Source organism: Peromyscus eremicus, chromosome 9 (assembly GCF_949786415.1).
Source record: "Peromyscus eremicus chromosome 9, PerEre_H2_v1, whole genome shotgun sequence".
NCBI lineage: Eukaryota > Metazoa > Chordata > Mammalia > Rodentia > Cricetidae > Peromyscus > Peromyscus eremicus.
This window is the reverse complement of record NC_081425.1, coordinates 42,396,677-42,411,654: the sequence shown is the minus strand read 5'-3', so window position 1 is coordinate 42,411,654 and position 14,978 is coordinate 42,396,677. Positions and strand designations below refer to the sequence as shown.

The 14,978-nt window shown below is 44.4% G+C and overlaps 1 long non-coding RNA gene across 1 annotated transcript; it reads right to left on the bottom strand.

The window, feature by feature from the left end:
- Window positions 1-482: 482 nt before the first annotated feature.
- LOC131919884 (uncharacterized) lies at window positions 483-8,486 on the bottom strand. Its single transcript, XR_009381449.1, has 2 exons — window positions 8,379-8,486; window positions 483-936 (listed from the first exon to the last, which is right to left on the bottom strand). It is a non-coding gene; the product is annotated as an uncharacterized LOC131919884 (long non-coding RNA).
- Window positions 8,487-14,978: the final 6,492 nt, after the last annotated feature.

Below are 14,978 nucleotides of genomic sequence, written 5' to 3'. Positions count from 1 at the left end.
TGGATAAGCCTCATTTCTATGTAGCAAGCCCTGAATGCTCTTTGCCTGGTGTCCAAGCAGCGGCAGTGCCCAGAAAGGCCGAGACCTTTTCTGGGTCCCTTAACGCTGGCATGAAGGTGGCAAGCTCTTCTGCTCACTGGGTTCATTCCTGCTAACAGCACCACCCATCAACACTCAACACAAGGTGAATGGTGGCTGCCACCCCTCCCCCAAATGTGCTCCTTTCTCTTCAGCAGACTTGGTGTCTCCTTTGGTTTTCAGATGTTCAAAAGTCCTTAGCCCAGAATCATTAGGGAACCCATTTAGTGGTTTGAAAGTGACATGGCAGAATTTTTCTTTCCGATCTGAAGTCTACGCTGGAGATCACATTGTGCATGAAGAACTCTCCTGGGACCAAACTCAGACACCTCCTACCAGAGAGAGTTGGTTATTAAAAACAAGATGAAGGGAAGTATGAAAAGCACCTTTCCCACATGCACATGGTTATTTTAATTCCTTTAATCACGTGCCCTGTGAGGGCATGGTTTGCAGAATTTCCATTCACTTGAATGTGACATTTGAGGGCAGGTTTTACCATGCTTCCCTCATCCTCCAGGATCAGTTTGACTTTTGTAAGGCTGGAGAGGGAAGTCCTTGACACTGTTTGAGTATTGTCACCCTTGGTTTGTCCTTGGCTGGTGTGCTTCTGGGTTGTGCCTGATGGCAGGAAAGAGGCTATGTATTAAGTGTAACACAGTACATGGAAAATGATCATCCATAGAACATCTTACAAGAAGTGGTAGCAAATAAGGAGTTGACTTCCTCTCAGACACAGCAGGCCAAGGTAGGTGGTTTGCAGCTGAAACGTATCTCAGGTGTGTACTTTCTATGTTTCCATGGCATTATCTTAATAGTCTCTGTGGCACACGAGGGCTGCAACACTCCAGGTCTTGGCATCTGTGTTTAAAGCAGGAAGAAGGAAAAGGACTGGGGGGTGGGTATAGTTCAGTGGGTAGGATGCTTACCTCAGATGCACAAAGTCCCCAGCACAACACAAACTGGACATGGTGAAATATAACTACTCAGTGTCATAGTTAGTTTTTTATCAGCTTGATTCAAGGAATCATACCAGGAAGAAAGACTCTCAGTTGAGGAGGAACCTTCATCAGATTGTCCTGTGGGCACGTCTGTGAGGCATTTTCTTGATCTCTGATTGATGGGGTGGGGGAAGCCCGCTGTGGGTTGTACATCCCTAAGTGGGCAGGCCTGGGATGTTTGAGAAAGGTGGCTAACTGACAGCCTAGGGGTGAGCTAGATAGGAACCCATTTGCAGTGTTCCTCCACAGTCTCTGTTTCAGTTTCTGCCTACAGGTTCCTGCCTTGACTTTCCATGATGATGGACTGTAACCTGTATGTCAAATAAACCATTTCCTCTGCCACCTAATTTTTGGTTGTAGTGTTTAATCACAGCACCAGAAAGCAAACGAAGACACCGAGGTGGAAGCAGGATTAGAAGTTCAAGTTCATTCTCAGCTACATAGTGAATTTGAGGCCAGCCTAGGATATATAAGACCCTGCTTTTAAAAAGAAGAAAACAAACAGGGATTAGGAGAGGATTGGCTTTTTCTGAAAACTTTGCTAGAGTCTCTATCTAATAATTTCCATTTATATTTTATTTATTGGTCAGAATTGTGTCCCATAGCAACTTCTAGCAGAAAGGTAGATAAATGGAGATGGATTGGCTAGCCAACAGCTTTTTCAGTCCTTCTATGGGGGCATGATTGGCTTGGACTATGTGGTTGTATTTTTAACTGGCTACCACTCCACAGTGCATCTCAAAACCTGGATGACTGGACATGAGATGGGGGTTGAAGTAAAACCCCTACATTCCTCAGTGTAGATGGAAGGCAGTGTAAGTAAACCTAGTGACTATGGGCTGAGCTGTAGGACTCAGTATATGACTTTCACCTCTGACCCTTGGTTCCCCTAATTGTGACTTGGAGAGCTTTCCTGGGGTTATTCTAGGAAACCATTAGGATCGCAAATACAAAGTGTCTAGCATATTCAACTTGTTAATAGGTGACAGCCGTTAAGGTGGTAAACAGAATTCAGATCATGTTCACAAAGAATTAATGTGCAATAGGAAAACGTTTACACACATTTCCCTGTACCTTTAATTCATGGGCTTCTGGCAGGCACAGGTGCCCTTCTGTTGGATGGATTGACAGTGGGGAGGACATATGTTTGAACCAGTGAAGTCTGTGAGCAGAAGGTGGAGACATTGGGGAATGGGGAAAGGGGCCACACAGGGATGAGTGGGCTAAGGAGAGATGTTCATGGGCCTTTGGCATGAAGCTGTGCACGAGGTGTGTAAACCCATCCTCTGACTCACTTGGAAAGCCTTTGGGGAAAATGTCTGATGGATGCACTGGAGTGAGAGGGCCTTTTGGTGACTATGAAGTTGCAATTGTGTTGACTGGAGGTGGTGTGAAGTTACAGCTGGCACACAGTTTCCAGAATAGTCATTTCACACAAGCCGCAGCACCCTGTAAATTAGATTTAAAGGTGGCACTAACCCAGCCACACAAAATACACATGGAGAATAGTCGTGAGTTTAGCAGGAGACTGTCAACGCCTGCTGTGGGGGAAGGTCTCTTCCATCCCTCTTGTGAGGTGTCCAATGGGAGGTAGGCGTGGAAAACTTTTTCCTTATTAGTCCCTGGCTCCACTGTGGTGAAGTCATAATGACATGCATATGATTCTAGCATTGAAGATAAAATAACTTATTTTTAATTTTTTGAACAACATAGTTCTAAACAAAAGCCAATTACTATATTTGGTGCTAAATTGGGGAATAGAAGCCAGCAATCTGTTTCAAAGTTGGAGGAAAATCTGGCTGCTTTGAATTTATTGAGCGATGGCACAGTACTGTATTTTTATGAGCAAATTAAGATATTTTCAGGGTCAATTGTGAATATACTTGGTTTTCACGTCATGAGCCCAATATTAGAACTTAACCTTTGAGTACAATCTGAGTTTACTGGGTATTAGTAAGTGATGCACATGTTCGTATGTGGCTGGCATGAATCAGAGACCACAAACCTGGGTCTTAAGGCAAGATGATGCCTATCCCTCCCATTGCTTCAGGATTTCTTATCTGAATCCATTGTACCAGGAGGCAGGGACTTTGCTGGACCAATCTACAATTTTCTTTCTTGGCTGGTGGATGAGGATCCTGTCACAGGTGTGGGCTGACATCTATCTTCACATCTGCTGAGACGTCCTCCTTCTGTGTTGTGGCCTCTTGTCCAAGCAGCAGTTCCTGGCTGCTTTCCTGCTCTGGCTCTCTGTTCTTTGCCTGGCACATGCCAAGGAATGCTATTCTCTGGTTCCTCCAGGGACACAGGAAACCCACAAAGCTTCCCATGGTCTTCTGTCTTCACACCTCATGTAGTGTGCCTTCTCTGCGGCTCCTGTCCCTGGCTCCCATGGGAACTGGGTCGCTGCATTTTGGCCTTTCCTCAACACAAAATGGGCTCCTGCTGCTTTCTTGGGATACCTGGTATGATTTGGGCATGGCAGGGATAAGAACCCTCCCTAAAGGTCTAGAAGCTTCTAAATCTCAGATTTCTCCTATGGCATCCTTTACCCAGGTGGGATACCTTTATTTGCCTCCCAGGAACAGGAGACATTCTCTGACTGATCACATTATATTCAAATCTTTTGTGTATGCTCCAAGTCCTAGGCTTTTGAAACTCAAAACCTCTTTCTTAAAACCATTTCCTTTTTCTTCCATGCCAGGCCTTCCCCGAGGAAATGAAACCAGAATTCTTATCTGGCAGCATGGCAGAAAGTGTGGCAATTACTGGACACACTGGTGAACATCAGGAAATGATTCAAGAGACTACTGTGACTGACACTACTCAGCATAAAGAATGACCCACACTATGCCCAAGTCCCTGAGGGTCCCTGTTTCTTTCCTGCATGGCACTACCACCAGCTTTGTGTTCCCAGGAAAGTGAGTACAACCTGGCTGTAAGAGAAGCCGGGGCAGGCATGGTACCGCCTGACAGTAAGAGGCAGGGTCTTCTTCCTTACAAAGTGGTAGAAACCTTCTCTCCCAAAGGTTCACGGCATCCCCATGTCTAAGTACCTCTAGGCAGCAAGCCACACTATTTATTGCCTGATAAAGGTCTTTTCATGTTTTCAGAAACACAAGCACTAAAACGTTTGGTATTGTAGGAAGAAGTCATGCAGGTGATAACATTAGAAAACAGATAACTCTAACTGTGAGAAATACCATTTTCCCTTGTATAACTTTTCTGTTGCTGTAAGAAAATACCCGAGGCTGGGTACTTTGTAAAATGTAGAGAAAGAAAAGAGGTTTGTTTAGCTTATAGTTCTGGTGGTTAAATATTCAAGATCAGATGACTTTATTGGATTGGTCTATGGTGAGTACCTAACACTGCCAAGAAGAAAGGGAAACAGAACCACCGTGGTGTGCAGAAGAAATCACTTGGAGAGATGGGAAGCCAGAAGAGCATGCAGGGCCCATCTTGTTATGTTATTGATCCTTTCTTGAGGAAAATAACCATCTAAGGACAATGCTCGGAATGACTTATCTACTTACATGACCCACCGTTTATTTTTCCCTCTTTCTTTCTTTCTTTCTTTCTTTCTTTCTTTCTTTCTTTCTTTCTTTCTTTCTTTCTTTCTCTCTCTCTTTCTTTTTTCTTTTCTTCCTCCTTCCCCCTCCCTCTCTCTCTCTTAACATTTTATTGATTATTTGTGGATTTCTCATCGTACATCCCAATTCCATTCATCTCCCCATCCCTTCATATCCACCCTTCGCCCTTGTAACCTCCCCCCACAAAATAAAATACAATTTAAAAGAAAGACAAAAAAACTAAAAAAAAAACCCCAAACCAGAACAAACAAACAAACACAAAGAAAAAAATCTCAGTGTGGAAGCTATAGTGTGGTCCAGTGAGTCACACAGTATACCTTTTAATCCATATATCTTTACTTGTAGGTATCCATTGCAATGAGTCATTGGCCTTCTAAAAGTCACTGGCTTCTGCTACCCTATACTGGGCCCTCACTGGGGCTCTTCTTGGATATCCTGTTATTGTCCTGTGTCATGGGGATCCTGTAGCTTTGGGTCTGCAAGTCCAGCCCCTTCACATGCTCCAGCAGTTCATAGATGAGGTGAATGTTGAGATGGGCTAACTCATAGCCCTGGTTCTGGGCCTGGGACCCACCATTTCTTTCTTTCTTTCTTTCTTTTTTTTTTTTTTTTTTTTGGTTTCTTTCAAGACAGGGTTTCCCTGTGTAGCTTTGCGCCTTTCCTGGAACTTGCTTGGTAGCCCAGGCTGGCCTCGAACTCACAGAGATCCTCCTGGCTCTGCCTCCCTAGTGCTGGGATTAAAGGCATGCGCCACCACCGCCCGGCCCACCATTTCTTAATATTGCCATTCTTGGGGCTAAGCTTCTCAGTCTCTTGAGGGGATACACTCGAGCCATATCCAAACCACCACATCCTGCAAAGCCCACCGAACTCCCCAGAAGACCTTTAGAACTAAAAGATGATAGGAATGTGTCATGGAGAGACATATTCTATAAATTTGGACTTTAGATGAATTTCTAAATGGTCTTATTAAATAAAGAACATGGAGCCAGATATAGGGGTGAAAACCTGAGAGATCAGGGAAATAGGGAAAGCCACAGCTAACCTTACCTCACCAACTCCACAGCTTCCCAGTGCGAACGACTTCCTGTCTACCCATGCACATACGCCTTGCTGTTCGACCATCTGATTTGCTCTCTCTGTCCAGCTACATCACTTCCTCTTCCTGCCCAGCTCTGTCACTTCCTGTCTGTTTGTACAGACCTCCATACCTCCATGGTTGACTAGTGTTGGAATTTAAGGCATGTGCCACCACTCCTGGCTCTGTTCCCGGTGTGGCCTTGAACTCACATAGATCCAGACAGATCCCTGCATCCCAAGTGATAGGATTAAAGGCATGTGCTAACATTGCGTGACTTTTGTGTTTACTTATAATGGCTGGCTTTTTCCTCTGATCTCCAGGCAAGCTCTGTTTATTAGAGCACAAATAAAATATCACCACATTGGATGACCCAAGATAGCATATTTCAGAACTGTAGTTTAGAGCAAACAATGAGAAGATGTGGTAACCACTGAGTCCCTTATATTTTTTGTGACAAAGAAAAAAAAAAAAAAACCAAAGCTTTAGGAACTTTAAATTTTTTTCCCATTGGAACTTTTGGTTTTATATTATAAAAAACATAAAATCATAAAACTTACTGTTTTATCTAAGTGTTATTAACTATATTCATAATATATACAACACTCACTATCTCTCTCCAGAACCTTGACATTATCCCATATTGAAAAGTTACCCATTAAGCAATGACTACCCATTCTTTCCATTCTTGGTTCCTGGTCTGATAGCCTCTGCCATAATTTCTGCCTCTGTGGGTTTGGCTTCTCCAGATACTGCATGTAAGTGGAATCATGCAACGTATGTGACCTTTGCTTTCAGTTTACTTTACTTAGCACATAGTTTTCAACACGCATTCATGGTTTAGTGCGCATCTGAATTTCCTTTCCTTCTGTCTCATGCTTTTAAAGGAAGAATATCTTCCATTGCATGCATGTGTTGTATTTCATTTGTCCATTCATCTGTTGATGGACATTTGGGTTGTTATGTTTTGTTTGTTTATAATGTTGCTAAGAATGTTTATGTACAAATGTCTGTCCATATCCCTACTTTCAATTCTTTAAGTTGTTTACACCAAAGTAGGACTGTGGAACCCCATGGCATTGTGGGTCTGAGTTTTTGAGGAGTCACCATCTGGTTTTGTACAGTGTTATTGCCACGTTGCAGTTCTACTGGAATTTCAGGTATTTTTTTTCCATCCTCACCAATACTTGCCACTTTCTGCACGATAAAAATGTGTGTTATAGCATCTCTTCGTGGTATTGCTTTGCCTTTCCCTGAGGACAAGTGGTGCTAAATAACTCTACAACAATTGTTCTCAGCCTGTGGCTCTCAATCCTTTGGGATTGAACGAGTCACCTAAGACCATCAGAAAACACAGATATTTACATTACAATTCGTAAAAGTAGCAAAATTACAGTTAGGAAGTAGCAACAAAAGTAATTTTATGGCTGGAGGTCACCACAACATGAAGAACTGTATTAAAGGGTCGTAGCATTAGGAAGGTGGAGAACCCCAGCTCTACAAGCTTATTTGGAGTTGGCTGTTCAAGCTCTTTGTCCATTTGAAAGTTGTTTTATACTTTGCTGTTATTTGAAAGCCTCAGGCATTTTTAGGTTCAGCTCACTCTGTAGCCCTTAATGTAATGTCACTCTACAGGATGTACTTGTCAGGAGGAGGAGGACGAAGAGGGCAAAAGGACTCAGGTGGACAGAACACTGAGGTCCTCGCCACACAGGATCATGTCCAGTGTCCCCAGCATAGGAAGCTCGGCCTTGTGGTTCTGTCTGGTCTGCTTTTCCATCAATCAGGGCACTCATCTGTCTGTCATTCCACAACTGTCCAAGGAATTTTCCCTTCTCCAAGCCTTTGCTGACTTTACCTCTTCTGAGCTGCCCCCACCCCCAGGTATTCTTAGGACACATCATTTGTTCACCCATTCATTCATTCATTCATGAAATGTTCTAGTACACATACTATCACCAGGTACAAAGTATTGTGCCAGGTTCTGGGGAAATGTCAGTGAGTAAAGCAGTTTCTGCTTCCAACGATTCCCCGATTACTGGAGGAAATGGCAAGTTATCTGGCAATTACCATTCATTGTGAGTAAGCGTTCAAATGGAGGTAAAAGGAGCAAGGGAGATCATCTTCCCGAGCTGAGAGCCGGTGTTAGAAGTATTTATGGGCTGTTGTGAACAACCTCATCTTCTGCCCATTAAATGTAAGCTTGTGTTTCATTATTTTTATTTTTATTTTCATTTTTATGTCTCTTAACCAAAACCATTTACACTCAGTCTTTGGCATCTGTAAAGCATAGCCTCTCCCCGTGAAGAGCAGGCTTCTAGCACTGAGGTGTTTCCCTGCACAGTGATATATTTGTTTATCATTTGAAAGTCAAAATTTGGGCTGGGTACATTCAAGTGGAGATTGGGGCGGGGGACATCCGGAAGCTTGCTGGACTAACCCCTCTCTGACTGGACTTACAGAAAATCCACCACCCTTGGGTAAAAACATGCAGTTTTCATTACAGTACCATTCACAGTGTGTAGCCCAGAGCAGGGGCTCCTGGTAGTATTGGACTCTATGAACCATTGTGGGAGGTGTTGCTTCATTTACCAACAAGACAGAAGGAGTAGAGCAGTAGTAGAGGCGACCCACCATGTTGAGTCTGATCCAGAAGAAACACATGATGAGGCCTTTGTTTCTCTTGAGAAATGGCTTGTTTGCTTGTCTGGGCTTTGGCAGAGGAAGGTACATGGATCCTCCTGAAAAAGTCAAGGGGGAGCTAATATAAAAGCAGAAAGTGTATGTGTTGTGTATGTGTGTGTGGGAGGGCATTACAGAGAGCCCAGATCAATTGTTATATAGAGGCTTCATACTTGAATGCAGGCTTTAACTAGGTAGCAGGGAAGGGACACTTTGGGGATTACTGTGAAGGAAGAATCAACTGATATGGATTTTGAGGGGTAAAAAATGGGAAAAAATAAAAAGGGCTTAAGATATTGGTTTTAGGATTAAAAGAGGGGATTTAATTTGGAAGATAAAGGATTTACTGTTAGAATAGTGACAATTAAGAACTGAATGCATGCAATTGGAATTGCAGCCTTCAGGTGGCCCTCAAATGTCCCAGAGTGGGGGAAGCTGTGTTTCATTGGAATCCTCTGCTTTGTCAGGACAGGAGGCACATTACAGAAGCGGTGTGTAACTGATTTATATAGACAAAAACCTCTCCTTTTAGCTAAAACTTGTTATTTAAAGGATTATTTATTCTCTACTTTGGAATAGTTCCTTCCCAGGCTCTGACAGAGCTCTGCTGCCCAGCTGACATCAGTTCCAGCAGGCAGGATGAGAGGCTCAAAATCAGACTGCAGGAAGCCAGCAGCGCATCGAGCAAATGATAAATCATCCCAAATGCATATTGAGCAGGGATCACTGATATTTCTAAAACACAAACAAAACTGCTCTTAAGTCTGTCCTTCCAGTTACCTGGGCCAGGCATGGGTGTAGTGGCATTTGGGGGCTCTCAAGCTGCATGTGTATTTATAGATGGCCGGGCAGAGCATTACGGAAACACGCTGACGTCCTGGGAAAGGCACAGTGTTCACGGATTCTCAGTCCCTTGGGTGCTGCCCCACAGGGAAGTCAACTCAGTTTTGTGGGTTGAGGGTGCAAGCACAGTCCTCACCAGCGTGCCTTGCTTTAGCATATGATTTTCAGCACTGTTTTCTACCCTTCCCCGCTGCCTAGGGTTGTTCCAGATCCATTACTCAAGCAAAAGCCACTTGGCTGTGCCCTAGTGGGAGAATGGCTAGGAAAATCATGGATCTGCCTTTTAATAGCTGTGAGATTTTGGGCCAAGGACTAAAACCTCTGCTTTGGCTTCTTCTTTGTAAAGGGGGAGGAAATAATATGCCCCTTTAGAGAATGACTGGGAAGAACAAGCAGGGTGAGTGTGCCTGAGTGTGCTGCCCTCGAGGGTTGGCACATAGGAAGTGGTTTCAAGAGAGATCTGTAACATTTCCTAACGGCAATGGCAGCATATACGGCACGCCACGTGGTCACGTGGGCAAAATGTAAAAATGTGCGAGCTGTCCCATCACAGAAGTGGTCTCCAAAAGGCCCGCTCATGCACCAGGGATGGATTCTGATCCTACCGCCAGGGGGCCCCTTAAGCAGATCATGCTACACAACTGTCTCCCTATGCGAGAGCTTAGTCCAGTCCCATGCAGGCTCCACAGCTCTTGATCTAAATTTCATGAGTTCCCACTAGTTTGGTTTGGTTGTCTCTGTAGGTTTCCCCATCGTGATCTTGATGCCCCTTGCTTGTAGGATCCCTCTTCTCTCTCTTCAACTGAGGCAGGGGAAGGGGCTTGGACCTGTCTCTACTAAATGTATCTCCCCATGGGAGGTCTTCCCTTCTTGTAGGAGGGAAGGGGGGTGGGTTGGGAGGGGGAGGCTGGGGGGGGAGGAGGAGTGGAGAGGGGTGTCTTTGGTATGTAAACTGAATAAATTTTTTTCTTAATTAAATAAAAGGTAAAAATGTCTTATTTTTCTTGGTAGTTCTTGGTATCTGAGTTATTCCTCCTCCTCTTCCACCTCCTCTTCTTTCTCTTCTTCTAGACTCCCTTCTGCCAAGTAGTGGACATGTAATCTCACTCGGCAAAATCATACAAAACCAAAACCAGCAGGGGCAACAACTCACCCCTTTGAGAGATGGGGTGGAAGTCACCAGAGATGAAAACTTACACCTGTCATCTGAGTATAGGCTGAGGAGAGAGTTCTGGGTCACCCTGGGTTGTGGAGTATGATGGCAACAAAAGGAATCCTAACCAGTTCAGGGTCTTGGGCTATGAAGGAGAGCTGGTCCCTGGTAGCTGTGACCTCATGGCTCCTCTCCCCTCCGTTTTCCATCAGCACTCTGTCTGCAAAGATAGCAGCTGCATTGTCTCCTTCCACCTGCCAGGCCTCTCCAAGGCTGCCTTTCCCTCGTTCATTTGTTTGCTCATGCTGCTTCTGATGAGTGAGAACTTGTTGTCAGCCAGCTTCACCACTGTCCAGCTACAATCCCTCTGCAGCTTTCCCGGGTGCTGCCTTACGGCAAGTTGGCTTCCTCTGGAAAGTGCCCTGCAACCTTGTGAGGTCTTCGCGGTGCCTTTTCCAATGACAGCCTGTGACACACAGGATGCCTAGCTATCCTTTTCTCACCCCTGATTTTTCTCTCTACCTTTCTGTGCCCAGCGTGTTGGAGCAAGAGCTTTCCGTTGAGCTTTTGAGATGCAAAAAAAAGTCTTTGCCCTAAACTGAGCTGTGAGTTTCAAATCTGAAACTCCCAAGTCAAGAATTGACTTTTTCTTTCTCATGGTGTTTCTGAGACGCTCTCTCTTTCTCCGGGCAGTAAGTGCTGGATGCTGAAGCGTCTGCCTGGAGAGACAGGGGTGGGCGGAAGGAATGAGGGTATTTGCAGTGCACACGAATGTTGCTTAAAACCTCAAGATGTGTTTCTAGCACATCGCTATTATTACATCTGCCCTCCACGCAGTTTCTGCCCCATGGGGCTGAGCTGTTCATTGATTTGCTTCAAGGTTGGAGCACTTGAGGATGATTCTGTTTTGACCTGTTGTTGGTAAAGTAAAAGAAAAGAAAATTAAAGAAGCAGACAGAGAAGCTGAAAAGAAAGTCAGACCCTTCTGGTCTGCAAAGCATTGGTTGAACATAGAGCTAAATGCAGCTCTGGCGTCATTCTGCTTTTCTGTCTCCCAAAGGTCATGCCATTTTTCTTGATCTGTTTTCCTATTTCCCTGTTCCACAGTTCATCATTGGATGCTCGCTGCCTAGGCAACAGCATTAGGGGCAGCTCTCAACCAGTGAATTACTGGAGGATAGTCTGAGATCCATGCATGCAGAATTTCCTGTAATCTGGAATTTGTCCTTTAGTACTATTATTATCATTTATACTGTCAGTGTGAAGTCCGTGTTCACTCGGGGGATCGGTTCAGACCCATGTGTATATCTTGGGTATACAGGAGACCAATCATACTGATGCTAGTGGCATTTCACTTCATCTTGCGTTCTGTAGTATTTTGTCAGCTGGACATGGGGGGGTCTCAGCCTTGGCTTTTACCTGCATGGCAACTGCGGGGGGGGGGGGGATGTAGGCAACATTGTTTGGGTACTTGCACAGGATTTGCTAGTCATGCTAAAAGAAGATTTGTAAAAATTGAACTAGGAAAGCAATTCTAAAAGGTTTGCCAACAGCAACAGCAGCAACAGCAGCAGAAATAATTCTAGCTTTGCTTTATCAATCAACTATTTACACCTGGTACTCTATTCTTTATACACATTGCCCCATTCAGCTTTATCAACTAATTTTAAAGGCTGATGTTTTTCTTTTCTTTTATAAATGGGAAATGGGCATTAGAAATTAAATGGCTTGCATTTGGTCACAGAGTCTAAGTGGAGCCAGCAGTTGAAACCATGTAGGTTTAACCTCATAACCCTTGTCCACTGGGCTGGAACAGAGTCATGCTGCGTTCTTGATTGGCATCTTCTTGGTACTGCTGAATTACTAGACCAGTCCATCCCTGATGGATAGTAGGTACACACAGCAGAAAGTGAATGATTGCTTGGATTGGTGATTGGTGTTCTGTGTTCTGAGGCATTTCCTTCCATCAGGGACATCAAGATAATAGGTTCTAAGCCCTTCCTCTCAGTGGTCCTCTATCTCCATCTATCCTACTGCCTGGTTCAGTCTTAATGTCACCCTACATTAGAGTGCTGGGAAGTGTCCTGAGGCCTATTTTGTTTTCCTCCAATCCAGGTTGTACCTAGCAACCAACAGAATCTTTCTCATCCGAAAATCTGTTCACAGCCACTCAGATTCCTCAGGACAGGTTTCAAATGGCCTCCTAGGCCTCCTGTGGTCTAGGGCTTTCCACTTTCAGGCTTCTTTGGTTCATAATGCACAGTTCTCTGCTTTGAGCCTTGAAAATAGAATCCCTCTCCCATGTTCTGCATGTTCTGATTCCTCCACAGTAGTGGTTCCCAACCTTCCTTATGACCTTGCAACCCAACCCTTTACAGTTCCTCATGTGGTGGTGACCCCCAGCCAAAAAAATTATTTTCACTGATACTTCATAACTGTAATTTTGCTACTGTTATGAATCGTAATGCAAATCTCTGTGTTTTCTCATGGTCTTAGGGGACCCCTGTGAAATGGTCAATCAACTCCAAATGGGTCATGACCCACAGGTTGAGAAACACTGTTCTACAGGCACACTACAGTTCTCTGCCGTGACCTGTATAGCTTCTGTCATACCCCAGTTCTCCAAATGCATTGCTCCCCTGGGCAGCTTCCCTGAACTCCTCTGATGGGGTGAACAGAACATTTGGTGTGTCCCACCATGCCCTGCTTGTCCCACAACACAGCATATGCTGTAGCCCTGTTATTCCCCTTTTGTATTGATCTATGATCTGCCGTAAGTCATAGTGTTCAGCTCTAGGCCTGGTATCTGGTCACCAGTAAATACAACTGTCCCGTGGAATCACCAAGAAGATTAGTTCTGCTCTCATCCCTAATAGAGAGATAGCCAAGTCTCTTATATGAAAATGCTATGATGTTTGCAAAGAACTTCTGCAATCCTGCCGCATACTCTTATTTATCTTTATTTTTAAAGATTTATTTTATTTTATTGTGTCTATATTTGTCTGTGTGTGGGTATGTAAATGTGCATGCAGGTGCTTGTGAAAGCCAGAAAGAGACAGATTCCCTGGAGCTGGAGTTACAGGTGGGTGTTAGCTGCCTGACATGGACGCTGCAAACTGAACTCAGGTCCTTTGTAAGTTCAGCAAGTGCTCTTAACCACTGAACAATCTCTCTATGGTTAGCCCACATGCTTTTAATCATAGGTTACTCATAATATCCAATTCAATACAAATAACATGTAAATATTTGTTATTCTGTATTGCTTAAGAATAATGGCTGGAAAAACACTTACATATGTTGAATACATTTACAATTGTATTTCAAATATTTTCTATTTGGTTGACCACAGATGGAGAACTCTCAGACAACTGTATGTTTTTGTTGAATAAATGTGGAGCTAGAGGTGATGTCTTTTTGTAGCAAGTTCTGAATCAGAATAGCATACTGAACCATGGGCATGGGAAGGTCGTTATCTTGAGAATAAGTTTCTCAAAGCACCGAATGAAAATGGCTTCTGAAGTCCTTGATACAGTCTTTCTGGAACTGTGGGGAGACCTCTGTGAGATGGTGAAAATCTAAACATTTCAAAATTTCAAAAGGCAGGAGGTTCAAAATGACGCTTAGAAGTATAGATCCAACAACTCTCAAGTTTTTCCCCTTTTTAAAAGTCAGTCAGTGACCAAGCTGAGAGGCCCAGGAAAGCTCACACTGCAACCCGATTCATGAATAGTCTCTCATTCCATTTTACAAGATTAAAAGTGGAACTATAGCTCATTGACGCTTCCTCACTGCCCTCCTGTCCCAGGACTTAAGCCCGTGAATACATCTGCTCCAACTCTTCCTTTTCAGCACAGAGCCAGGGCCCAAAAAGGCCCCCCATTGCAAGCTCTGAGGTCCCCCGTTAGAAGGACCAGATGGGACCATTGACTGCACGGAAGAGTTAAGAGTACCATCTCCCTGGCTCTGACTCCTCTTCCACAATCCCCCATCGGATTGTCATACAAATTAAGTCTCCCAGGCCCCCTCTCTTCACCCCCCTGCTTTTCCCCAGTGTGGTTTCCCAGGCTTCAGGCTTTGTGTGTATTTGCAAGGCACACACAGCAAAGGCAAGAACGCTCAGACTCCTGTTTGCTGTGAATGCCGGGTTCAGACTGATTCCCCACAGCCCCGCCCTGGCAGCACAGCCCTCTCTTGTTGCCCGAGTATCTCTCTGAGCCCTGGGAACAGGGCAGGACAGGCAGCAGAGGGTGAGCAAACAGACGGGGACTGCATTTAGCACCATCTGCTGCTTCTACGGAGGTCACTGGGATAAACCGATTTGCTAAACAAAATGGTTAACAACTCATGAATAAAATCTTGAAGGAAAATTCCAAAAGGGATTTCATTACTGTTTAGTCTCTGTCATACCCCATACCCCAAACTGCTTTTGAACATGTACTTTTCTTGGGTTCCAGTAGGGGGCAGCTGCCATTAGGCCTGGAGAGAGAACTCATTTTTAAAAAAGCTTTCTAAAAACTATGTGAGATGTTTGTCTTCCACAGGGACAAGCCCCCTAA